We start from the raw sequence: 10,424 nt of genomic DNA, 5'->3' as shown, positions 1-10,424 counted from the left end.
TCATGCAATGCGGAAATGAAGTGACCAAAGAACTAGTATGATGTTTAGCGTGAGAAACCATTTAGGAGAAGAATTTTTTTAAATAATATTAATTTATTGGAAAAATGTAAAATAATAGCTAAATTCAAAAAATTGCAAAAATAGATACATATCAGTACGTGAAATACCGACAGGATATGTCGGTATTCTAGGCACATGTCGACATTTTGCGTATCGACGGGCATCCAGGTAGACACCGACAAGAATGTCGCGATAGTGGATAGCCGATAGGTCTGTCGGCGCTTTATTTGCCGATAACCTGATAACTATCTTTTTTAATTGATTTTTATTAATAATTAGGACAATATAATGTATTTATTGAAAGGTTTTTATTAATAATGAGGATAATATCATATATTTAATGAGGCACTGTCAGAACTCAATGTGGATCATATCAAAGAAGTTAAAAGAGTTGTCCAAATAGCATCACAGATTGATTCATTTTTTGTTAATATTGATTCGATGTATTTTTGTTGACATTTCTTTATTTAGTTGATGTAAAATTGTGTGACTAATTTTTTTTAGTGAAGTAGCGTTAGAAGGATATAAAATTTAAATTTTTAAATAATAGTAGTTGTGAAGCACAATTATTATAGTACCCGACGCGAAGGTTACATATGTTAGTAAATATTACATGGGATATATGGTTTATCTTCATCTCGAAGACGTGTTGACGGTTATCAACAATATGAACTTTGTGTGATTGATCATTTTCGCTCTTTTCTTTTATGTAAAACGTTATCTTCGCCGTTGTAGTGAAAATAGCACTATTAGGTCATAATTTTGATTTTGTTGATTAATGATAACATAGTCATTGGGACTAATATGTTTGTCAAAAATATATGTTAGTAAGTCTTATGGATATAATACATTAAAAAGTTATCATAGTCAGGATAAAGTTTGATTGAATTCGAGAAGTTCCAGGAGAATTGACCTCACCGGATAGTCCGGTGCTGTGTGTGTTGAACTCACTGGAATATTTCTGACGAAGTGGGGAAGGCTGAGGATCTCACCGTATAGTCCAGTGATCTGCACTGGGTAACACTAGAGTATTTCTTGCTGAGAAAGGATCAAGGAGTGATCCTAGCTTGTACCAAGTGGTACGTCGGCGCCTTGGAATCTTGGTGACTCACCGACATCTTGGAGCTTGATGGCTCAAGTTTGTGGACTCTTCAACTTAGTGTGGAGCTATGGCAAGACACGTCTACAGGGATACAGAGACTCCTGTCTTAGTAGCTCAAGCTCTAAAGTGATCACGGCGGCAAGTGCCGAAAGAGAGGCTAGTGATGAGACCTTGCCTTGGTGGTTTGGTGGCTCATCGTGCTTGATACCTTGTCTTGGTGACTTGGTAGCTCCAGAGTCATGATCGAAAGAGACTTGACGACTAAGAGTGTATCTTTTGCGGAGCTCTAACGTGGATTAGGGGTGACATTTATGCCATCGATACCACGGGATAAAAATCTCATGTACCGAGTTTGTCTCTCTATCCTTATTTACGTTTTCACATTTACATACTTACAATTTACCTTGCTAGAGTAGGTAGAGTAGACACACTGTAACGAAAATGGCCATATTATGCCATAATTATTATTTTGGTGATTAATGACAACATAGTCATTGGGATTAACATGTTTGTCAAGAATATATGTTAGTATGTCTCATGGATATAATACATAAAGAAGTTATCACAGCTGGAACAAAGTTTGGTTGAATTGGAGAAGTCCTAAGAGATTTGCTCTCACCGGATGGTTTAGTATACTAAAAGCTATAATCACTGGAGTATTCTCAGTAGAGGAGAAAGAAGGCACCGCATAGTACAATATTAAGACTCGTGTGCTCACCGGAGTGTTTATGCTCAAAAGGCAAAATGGAACAATCCATCAGATGGTCGGATGATCTCATCGGAGCATTCCTACCACAGAGGATGCAGCTATTGAAGAAGAAGGATGAAGTCACCGAATAGTCTTGTGATCACAGAGATAGTTGCACCGAAACATTTTCAGGGAAAGAAGAGAATGTTTAACTCACCGGATGGTTTAGTGTGAATGGAATGAACACCAGATGAATGCACCGGAGCATTCTACACAGAGAGGCTACAAAGGCGTGGTTTGACTCAGGATAACTCACTGGATGGTTCGGTGATGAAGAGATGCATATCAGAGGCTTCACCGGAGCAATTTACACAAAGAAGATGTAAAGGATCAAATGGCTCAAGATAAACTCACCGGAAGGTTCGGTGATGGATTTAAGTATACACTGGAGAATCTGGTGTTTAGAAGAAGTTTGAGTGGAGTTCCAACAGCTAGTATCCACTGATGTACACACTGAATGGTCTGGTGCTTATACTATTGTTGTCACCGGATCATTCGGAGTTCATAGTAAAGTTGAGTCGTTGGAGCAACGGCTAGTTCATGAGCTTAAGACTATAAATACCCTCCACTCAGTCATTTGAAGGTGTGGTATACTACTGGAGTCATAAGAAGTTCATGCACACATGAGAAGACATCCAAGCCACTAAAGTGCTTAAAGTGATCATTCAAGGCAATTAAGCACACCATTAGAGAATAATTAGTGCTTATAGGCCTAGAGAGTATGTTGCTAGGTGATTGCTGCATAAAGATTGGATCAAGGAGTGATCTAAGTTTGTACCTCTTGGTACACCAACATCTTGGAGTCTTGGTGACTCGCTAGCAAGCTTGTTGATCCTCCGACTTAGTCTTCAGCGGCAGTAAGGCCCTTGTCTTTGTGGCTCAAACTTCGAAGTGATTACGACGGCAAGGGATCGGAAGAGAGGCTTATGATGAGGTCTTGCCTTGGTGGTTTGGTGGCTCATTCAAGTTGAGACATTGTCTTTGTAACTTGGTGGCTCAACAGTCGTGATCGGGTGTCGACCGAGAGTATATCCTTGGTGGAGCTCCAACGTGGCCTAGGGGTAGTATTCATGCCATCGACACCACGGGAAAAATCCTTGTGCCGAGTTTTCTCTCTTTACATTATTTATGTTTTCGTATTTACTTACTTGTAATTTACCTTCTAAGATAGATTGCAAGAATTTTGATCAGTAGAGTAGACATACTAGATAAACCTATAGCATATTTAGATAGAAATTGAGATAGGTTTATCTTGTGAAGTCTTTAGAGCTGAATAGTTTCTAAGTGTCCTAATTCACCCTTATCTTAGGCGGTACTGATCCTCACAATTGGTATCAGAGCTAGGGCTCACATCTAACTCTTCAATTTGTTTAAGAGCTTTACACATTTAATAAGGTTTCGTCCATACAAGTGGTATTTGAGCCTTAGTCTCTTTGTAATCGATTAGGTTTCACCACCTATTGAGTAGTGATGTCTGGGGTTGTGATGGATTTTTATAGTGCTTCACTTTTTGATGGCACAAATTTCTCATGTTGAAAAATTCTAATGTCTTGTTATTTGCAAGCCTGATGGTTGGATGTTTGGAGAGTCATCAAGGAATGTATGAAACCTCGCATCACCAACAACGAGAGACAATTAGATGCATTGGATAAAAGTATCCTTTTATCATCTATATATGTTGATACATTTAATCGTATTTATTCTCTTACCAATGCACATGATATTTAGAATAGTCTCATTCAAACACATGAAGGCACAAAGGATATGTGCAATGAGAAATATCATGTGCTTGTTACTAAGCTCAATGATATCAAGCAACTACCTCATGAAAATGTTAATGATATATATTTTTGTTTGAATATTCTTATTAATGAGATCAATAAGTTAAGTTTGAAGCCAATTAAAGATGGTTAAGTGGTGAGAAGAATACTTCAAGCTCTTTTTTCAAAGTACAAGTTGATAGTCTTCATCATCTATGACAATAATAACATCAAGAAGATGACTATAAGTCTAGTGCTCAGCAAGATTACCACCCATGAGATGATAATGAATATGAGGGTGGAAGCTTCTTCCTCGTCCGACATTAAGAATCTTACTCTCACAAGCAAGCAAGCTTAATGCCAATACATGAAGACAAGTATGAGCAGACAAGAGTAAAAGTCAAACTCAAGTGAAGATGAGGAGAGCTACGAAGAAAATGAGCAAAGCACCTCAAGCAATGAAAAGATGTATCCCGAAGTCACCATGCTCATCTCACAAGTGAAGAACATCAAGAAGATCAATGTCGAGATTGATCACTCAATCTCCATGAAGGATTTAGTTAAAATAATTGATCACATCAAGAAGGAAAATAAGATCAAGATCGAAAAAGAGGGAGGCAAAGGGGAGAGCCAAAGCACTTGCTAGCATAGGAAGATAGGTTATTGATGATGAAGACTTAAGATAAAGTAATGAGAGCATCACTATCTATTCCTCTAAGAGAAGCTCTTCCTCAAGTCATTATCGCGTAAGTCATCATACAAGTGCCTCATGGCCAAAGGTATGGATAGCGATGTAAGTGATGATGAATCCGATGAGGATTCTCCTCCTACGATGAACTTCTTTATTTAATCAATGAGTAACAAATGACCCTTAAGAAATAATCTAAAGAGCTCAAGAAATTCAATGCACTTAATGACCCTCATGCTACTTTTGTTTCTAATTATGAATAATTATTGTATAAATTTAATTTGCTAAATAAGGAGCACGAAGAGCTTAAAACTAAATTTGAGTGCATTGAATCTCAAACTAAGATCCCTTTAAAGTGATATATATCTCTATTTAATTTCAATTCTAAGGTAGATGCTTACACTTCTTGTGATGATTTAATTATTTTATCTAGCTCACCCATTTGCAATGAGATTTGTATTAAGAATATTGTAGAATCATCAAACAACCTCATTGCACAAGAGAATGATAAGCTTAAGCAATAAGTCAAGAAGCTCAAGAAAAACTTGACGAGATTAAAGGGCAAGGAATATGTCCAACCTCCTCAAGATAACCATGTTTTCACGGTGAAGAAGCTTATGGATGGATCAACCATGACATGGTTCAAATGCCATCAAGGATGGCACAAGTCTTTACAATGCAAGTAAGTCAAGAAGGAGAGCAAGGAGAAGAAAAATGTGACAAACATCTCTAACAAGACCTCTAATCTCTACACCAAGTCTAACTGTAAGAACAAGATCAAAAGCAACTACTACAAGCTAGAGAAGAAGGTCAATGGCAAAGTGGTTGTACACAAGGTTAGGAGAAAAGATTAGGGTGAAAGTAACCTATTTGGGTGCATAAGGAAGTCATCACCAATATGAAAAGGCCCCAATCGATTTGATATCCAAAGAAGACTTGAACCTAGAGGCGGCTATGGGGATTCAAAGACCTGGCTCACAAGAAGAGAAAGTTCAAGTAAAGAAGCCAACTGTACAAGATTTGGATGCATTGATGAAGATCATGAACATCATATACCCAAATTCCCATCTAAAGGTAAAAGAGGTAATAGAGCCAGATGCAAAATATTTTCATTTGATGTAGCTCATTTGCCTTATCTAGGATTGTATACGTTTATTTCTATTTATTTCAATGCCTAGTGTAGGTTTTCATATGGTAGACTGTTTGCGTTTACCTATATCTAATGGGTAACCTACATAGTTTATTAGTGATAAGTTCCATACATGACATTAGTTTACAATTGATATTCTTTATGTGCCACACATCCAATTTATAGGAAAAAGTTTCCATTGTTATTGATAATAAGTGCATATATCTCTCAAATATTCAATACTTATATGCACACATTTAGGGGAGTATATCCTATAGTCCACGAGTTTGTGGTTATAAATACCTCTCCACTAAATCAATTGAAGGTGTGGTATGCTGATGGAGTCCTGAGAAGTTCATGCACACATGAGAAGACATCTAAGCCACCAAAGTGCTTAAAGTGATCATTCAAGGCGATTAAGCATACCATTAAAGAGTGATTAGTGCTTATAGGCCTAGAGAGTATGTTGCTAGGTGATTGCTGCCTAGAGATTGGACCAAGGAGTGATCCAAGCTTGTATCTCTTGGTACACCGGCACCTTGGAGTCTTGGTGACTCGCCGGCAAGTTTGTTGATCCTCTGACTTGGTCTTGAGCGGCGGCAAGGCGATTGTTCAGGGACGCGGAGGCCCTTGTCTTTGTGGCTCAAGCTCTGAAGTGATTATGACAGCAAGGGATCGGAAGAGAGGCTTATGATGAGGTATTGCCTTGGTGCCTTGGTGGCTCATTCAGGTTGAGACCTTGTCTTTGTGACTTGGTGGCTTAATAGCCGTGACTGGGTGCTGACCACGGGAAAAATCCTTGTGTGAAGTTTGCTCTCTCTATCTTGTTTATGTTTTTGCATTTACTTACTTGTAATTTACCTTCTTAGATAGGTTGTAAGCACTTTGATCGGTAGAGTAGACATACTAGATAAATTTATAGCACATTTAGATAGAAATTGAGATAGATTTATCTTGTGAAGTCTTTGAAGTCGAATAGTTTCTAAGTGTCCTAATTCACCCCCCTCTTATGACGTTACCAACCCTCACACATACTAGATAAACCTAGATCATATTTAGATAGAAATTGATATAATTTTATTTTGTGAAATTTTTAGAGTCAATTTGTTTTAGGTTTCTAAATGTCCTAATTCATCCCCTCTTAGGACGTCACCGTTCCTCACAATTGGTATAAGAGTCTTGTGCTCTTGATAGGCTTAACATCCTAGAATTGTGACGTTCGGGGTTAGGATGGATACCCATAGTGTTTTACTTTTCGCTGACACAAATTTTTTCCGATGAAAAACTCTATGTCTTGTTATTTGCAAGCCAAGTGTCTAGGTATTTGGAGAGTCATCGAGGAAGGGATGAGATCTCGCATCACCAACAAGGAGAGGTAATTAGATGCATTGTCGAAGAGTATCCCTTTCATCTTTAAATGTTGATGCATTTAATCATGTTTATTCTCTCACTAATACACATGATATTTGGAATAGTCTCATTGAAATACATGAATGCACAAATAATGTACGCAATAAGAAATATCATGTGCTTATTACTAAGCTCAATGGCATCAAATAACTACCCCATGAAAATGCTAATAGCATGTACTCAAATTTGAATATTCTTATCAATAAGATAAATGAGCTAGGTTTGATGCCAATTAACAATGATCAAGTGGTGAAAAGAATACTTCAAGCTCTTCTTACAAAATATAAGTTGATAGTCTCCATCATCTACGACAACAATGACATCAAGAAGATGACTTCAAGTTAAATGCTCGGTAAGATCACCGCCCATAAAATAACCATAAATATGAGGGTGAAAACATCTTCCTCATCCAATAATAAGAATCTTGCTCTCATAAGTAAGCAAGCACCATGTCCCCACATAAAGACGAAGATGAGGAGGCAAGAGTAAGAGTCAAGCTCTAGTGAAAATGATGGAGATGAAGATGAAGAGAGCAATGAAGATGATGAGCAAAGCACATCAAATGATGAAGAAATGGACCCCGAAGTCACCAAGCTCATCTCTCAAGTGGAGAAGAACATCAAGAAGATCAATGTCAAGATTAATCATCGAATCTTCATGAAAGACTTGGTCAAAACTATTGATCGTATCAAGAAGGAGAAGAAGACCAAGAGCAAGAGGAAGACAAGTGGAAGAGACAAAGCATTTGCAAGCATGGGAAGATGGGTGAGTGAAGATGAAGATTTAATCTCAAGTGATGAGAACTTCACCATCCACTCCTCCAAGAGAAACTCTTTCTCAATGTCATCATCACGCAAGTCAACACGCAAGCCATCTCACAAGTGTCTTATAGCCAAATGTATGGATAGCGATGTAAGTGATGATGAATCTAATAAGGATTTTTTTCTATGATGAACTCATTTATTTGATCAATGAGCAACAAAGGGTCCTTAAGAAATAATCAAAAGAGTTTAACAAATCCAATGCACTTAATGACATCTATGCTACCTTTGTTTCTAATTATGGATAATTATTGAGCAAATGTAATTTGCTAAACAAGGAACATGATGAGCTTAAGGCAAAATTTGAGTGTATTGAATCTCAATTTAAGATCTCTTTGGAGCAATCAACCTCTCTATTTAATTTTAATCCTAAGATAGATGCTTGCACTCCTTATGATGCTTTAACTGATCTATCTAGATCACCCATTTGAAATAAGATATGTATTAAGAATGTTTTGTAGAACCATCTAAGACCTCATTGCGTAAGAAAATGATGAGCTTAAGCAAAAAGTCGAAAAGCTCAAGAAGAACTTGGCAAGATTAAAGGACAAGAACCATGTACAACCTCCTCAAGATAACCATAATATCATGGTACACAAGCATGCAGAGGGATCCACCGTGATATGCTTCAAAAGTCATCTAGAAGGCTACATGTCTTTCTAATGTAAGCAAGTTAAGAAGGAGACCAAGGAGAGGAAAAAATCAATGAACCTTTCAATAATACCTCCAACATCTATACCAAGTCTAGCTACAAGAACAAGACCAAGAGCAACCACTATAAACTCAAAAAGAAGAACAATAGCAAGGTGGTTGCACATATGGTTGGGAAAAAAATTGAAGGTGGAACCAACCTATTTGGGTACCCAAGGAAGTCATCACCAACATGAAGGGGTCTAGTCGGTTTGGATTTCAAAGAATACTTGAAGCCCGAGGCGGCTATGAGGATTTAAAGACTTGCCTCGCAAAGATAAAGTGAAGGTTCAATCGAATAAGCCAAGTACATAAGGTAATGGTAGCTAGACTTTTGTTCATATTTTGAACTATTATCTTGTTTAGGATTGCACGTGCATATTTTAATTTATTATAATATCTAGTTTTTATATGGTAGGTTGCTTGTATTTCTCTCTTTCTTATGAGCAACATACATGATTTATTAGTTGTAGTTTTTTCATGACATTAGTTTTACAATTGATAATTTTTATGTGCTATGAACCATCCATAGGGTACTCTCCCCATTGTTATTGATAACAAGTACATATGTCTCATAAGTATTTAAAATTTGTCTGCACATATTTAAGGGGAGTATATCCTATAGGTTGTGATTTTGAAATTAATATGTGTTGCTAGATGTATCTTTTGTAGTCTCATAGAGAAATCAACACGTCCCCGGGGTATGCAATGCTTAAATGTTTCAATTGGTATCATTGTCAATTCATTTCTACATTTAAGCTACCTTTATACATGATATGACTTAAACTTTCTACATCTACTTATTGTCTAGATGCGCATATATTGCTACATTCCTACAGGTAGTATTCACAAGTGGGTCTTATTATACGTATGCACATATAAAGAGGGAGTTTAAATTGTGTCATATGAGTTTCATGAATTATGATCATTATTCGTTCTTTTTTAATTGATATCAACGCATCATATCCTCATAATTGGTATAATAAATTATATCCTTATAATTGATATATCTTTTCAATTAGTATCATTTCATTGTATCATGATTTATGAAGCTCTTTCCTATGTGCATATTTAGATAGAAATTGATATAGATTTATCTTATAAAGTTTTTGGAATCAATTTATTTTAGATTTTAAAGTGTCCTAATTCATCATCCTCTTAGGATGTCATTGTTCCTCACAGCCGTATACACCCCTCGCGGGTTGGCCATATATAGCGTGGTCTTATTGTAATGCTCTCGGAGATACCGCTGTGTTACACGAATAACTCCCTCCATAATTGCTAGTAACGGCAGTGATCTATTCCCTTTCATTACCCAATTATAAACCTCGACGAGATTAGTTGTCATAATTTCATAACATGAACCATCAATATCCACAATAAATGCACATTTCTCCAGTGGTTGTCTGATCTAGTCGGAGAAACACTTAATAGGCCTAACGTGGTACCTGTCGACAATCCATGTGCCGACAAGTCATGACGCGTCACCTATCGGCACGTGGAATGTCGACAGACCGATACACTGTATGAACATCTTATGTAGCATACCCCTTTAGCTAGGCCTATAACTTGTCGGCATTGAATTGGGATGCAGATTGCAGTATGCAGTCTGCCCTATTTGGCAAACTTTCAGAGTTTTGGACTACGTGGAGTCGATCATGGAGAGAATGCAGTCTTGTACACCCTTGTATTATCTTTAGTTCCAGAATTTCAACATTTTGCTTTGTAAGGGAACTATATGCTATGATTCAAAGGTTAAGAGTTGTGTAATTAACCACTTTTCATCGCCACAGCAAATTATAACTTTAACACAATATTGTGGCACTGGCAGTTCTGATTTTGTCAAATATGCATCTCATTGAGAAGTCCAGTAACTTGGTGCACAAAATGGTGATAGAAACAATATTGTTGGTTGCAACAAATATCAGATGTATGTTGTATGCTATTTACATTGTGAAATGCAAGCTATAGGCAGTGATCCTTTAGTAGGGGGTGTAATCAGATCAGATACGAATG

Source organism: Phragmites australis, chromosome 13, assembly GCF_958298935.1.
Source record: "Phragmites australis chromosome 13, lpPhrAust1.1, whole genome shotgun sequence".
NCBI classification, from domain to species: Eukaryota; Viridiplantae; Streptophyta; class Magnoliopsida; order Poales; family Poaceae; genus Phragmites; species Phragmites australis.
The sequence above is the reverse complement of the archived record's forward strand: the minus strand, read 5'-3'. Positions refer to the sequence as shown.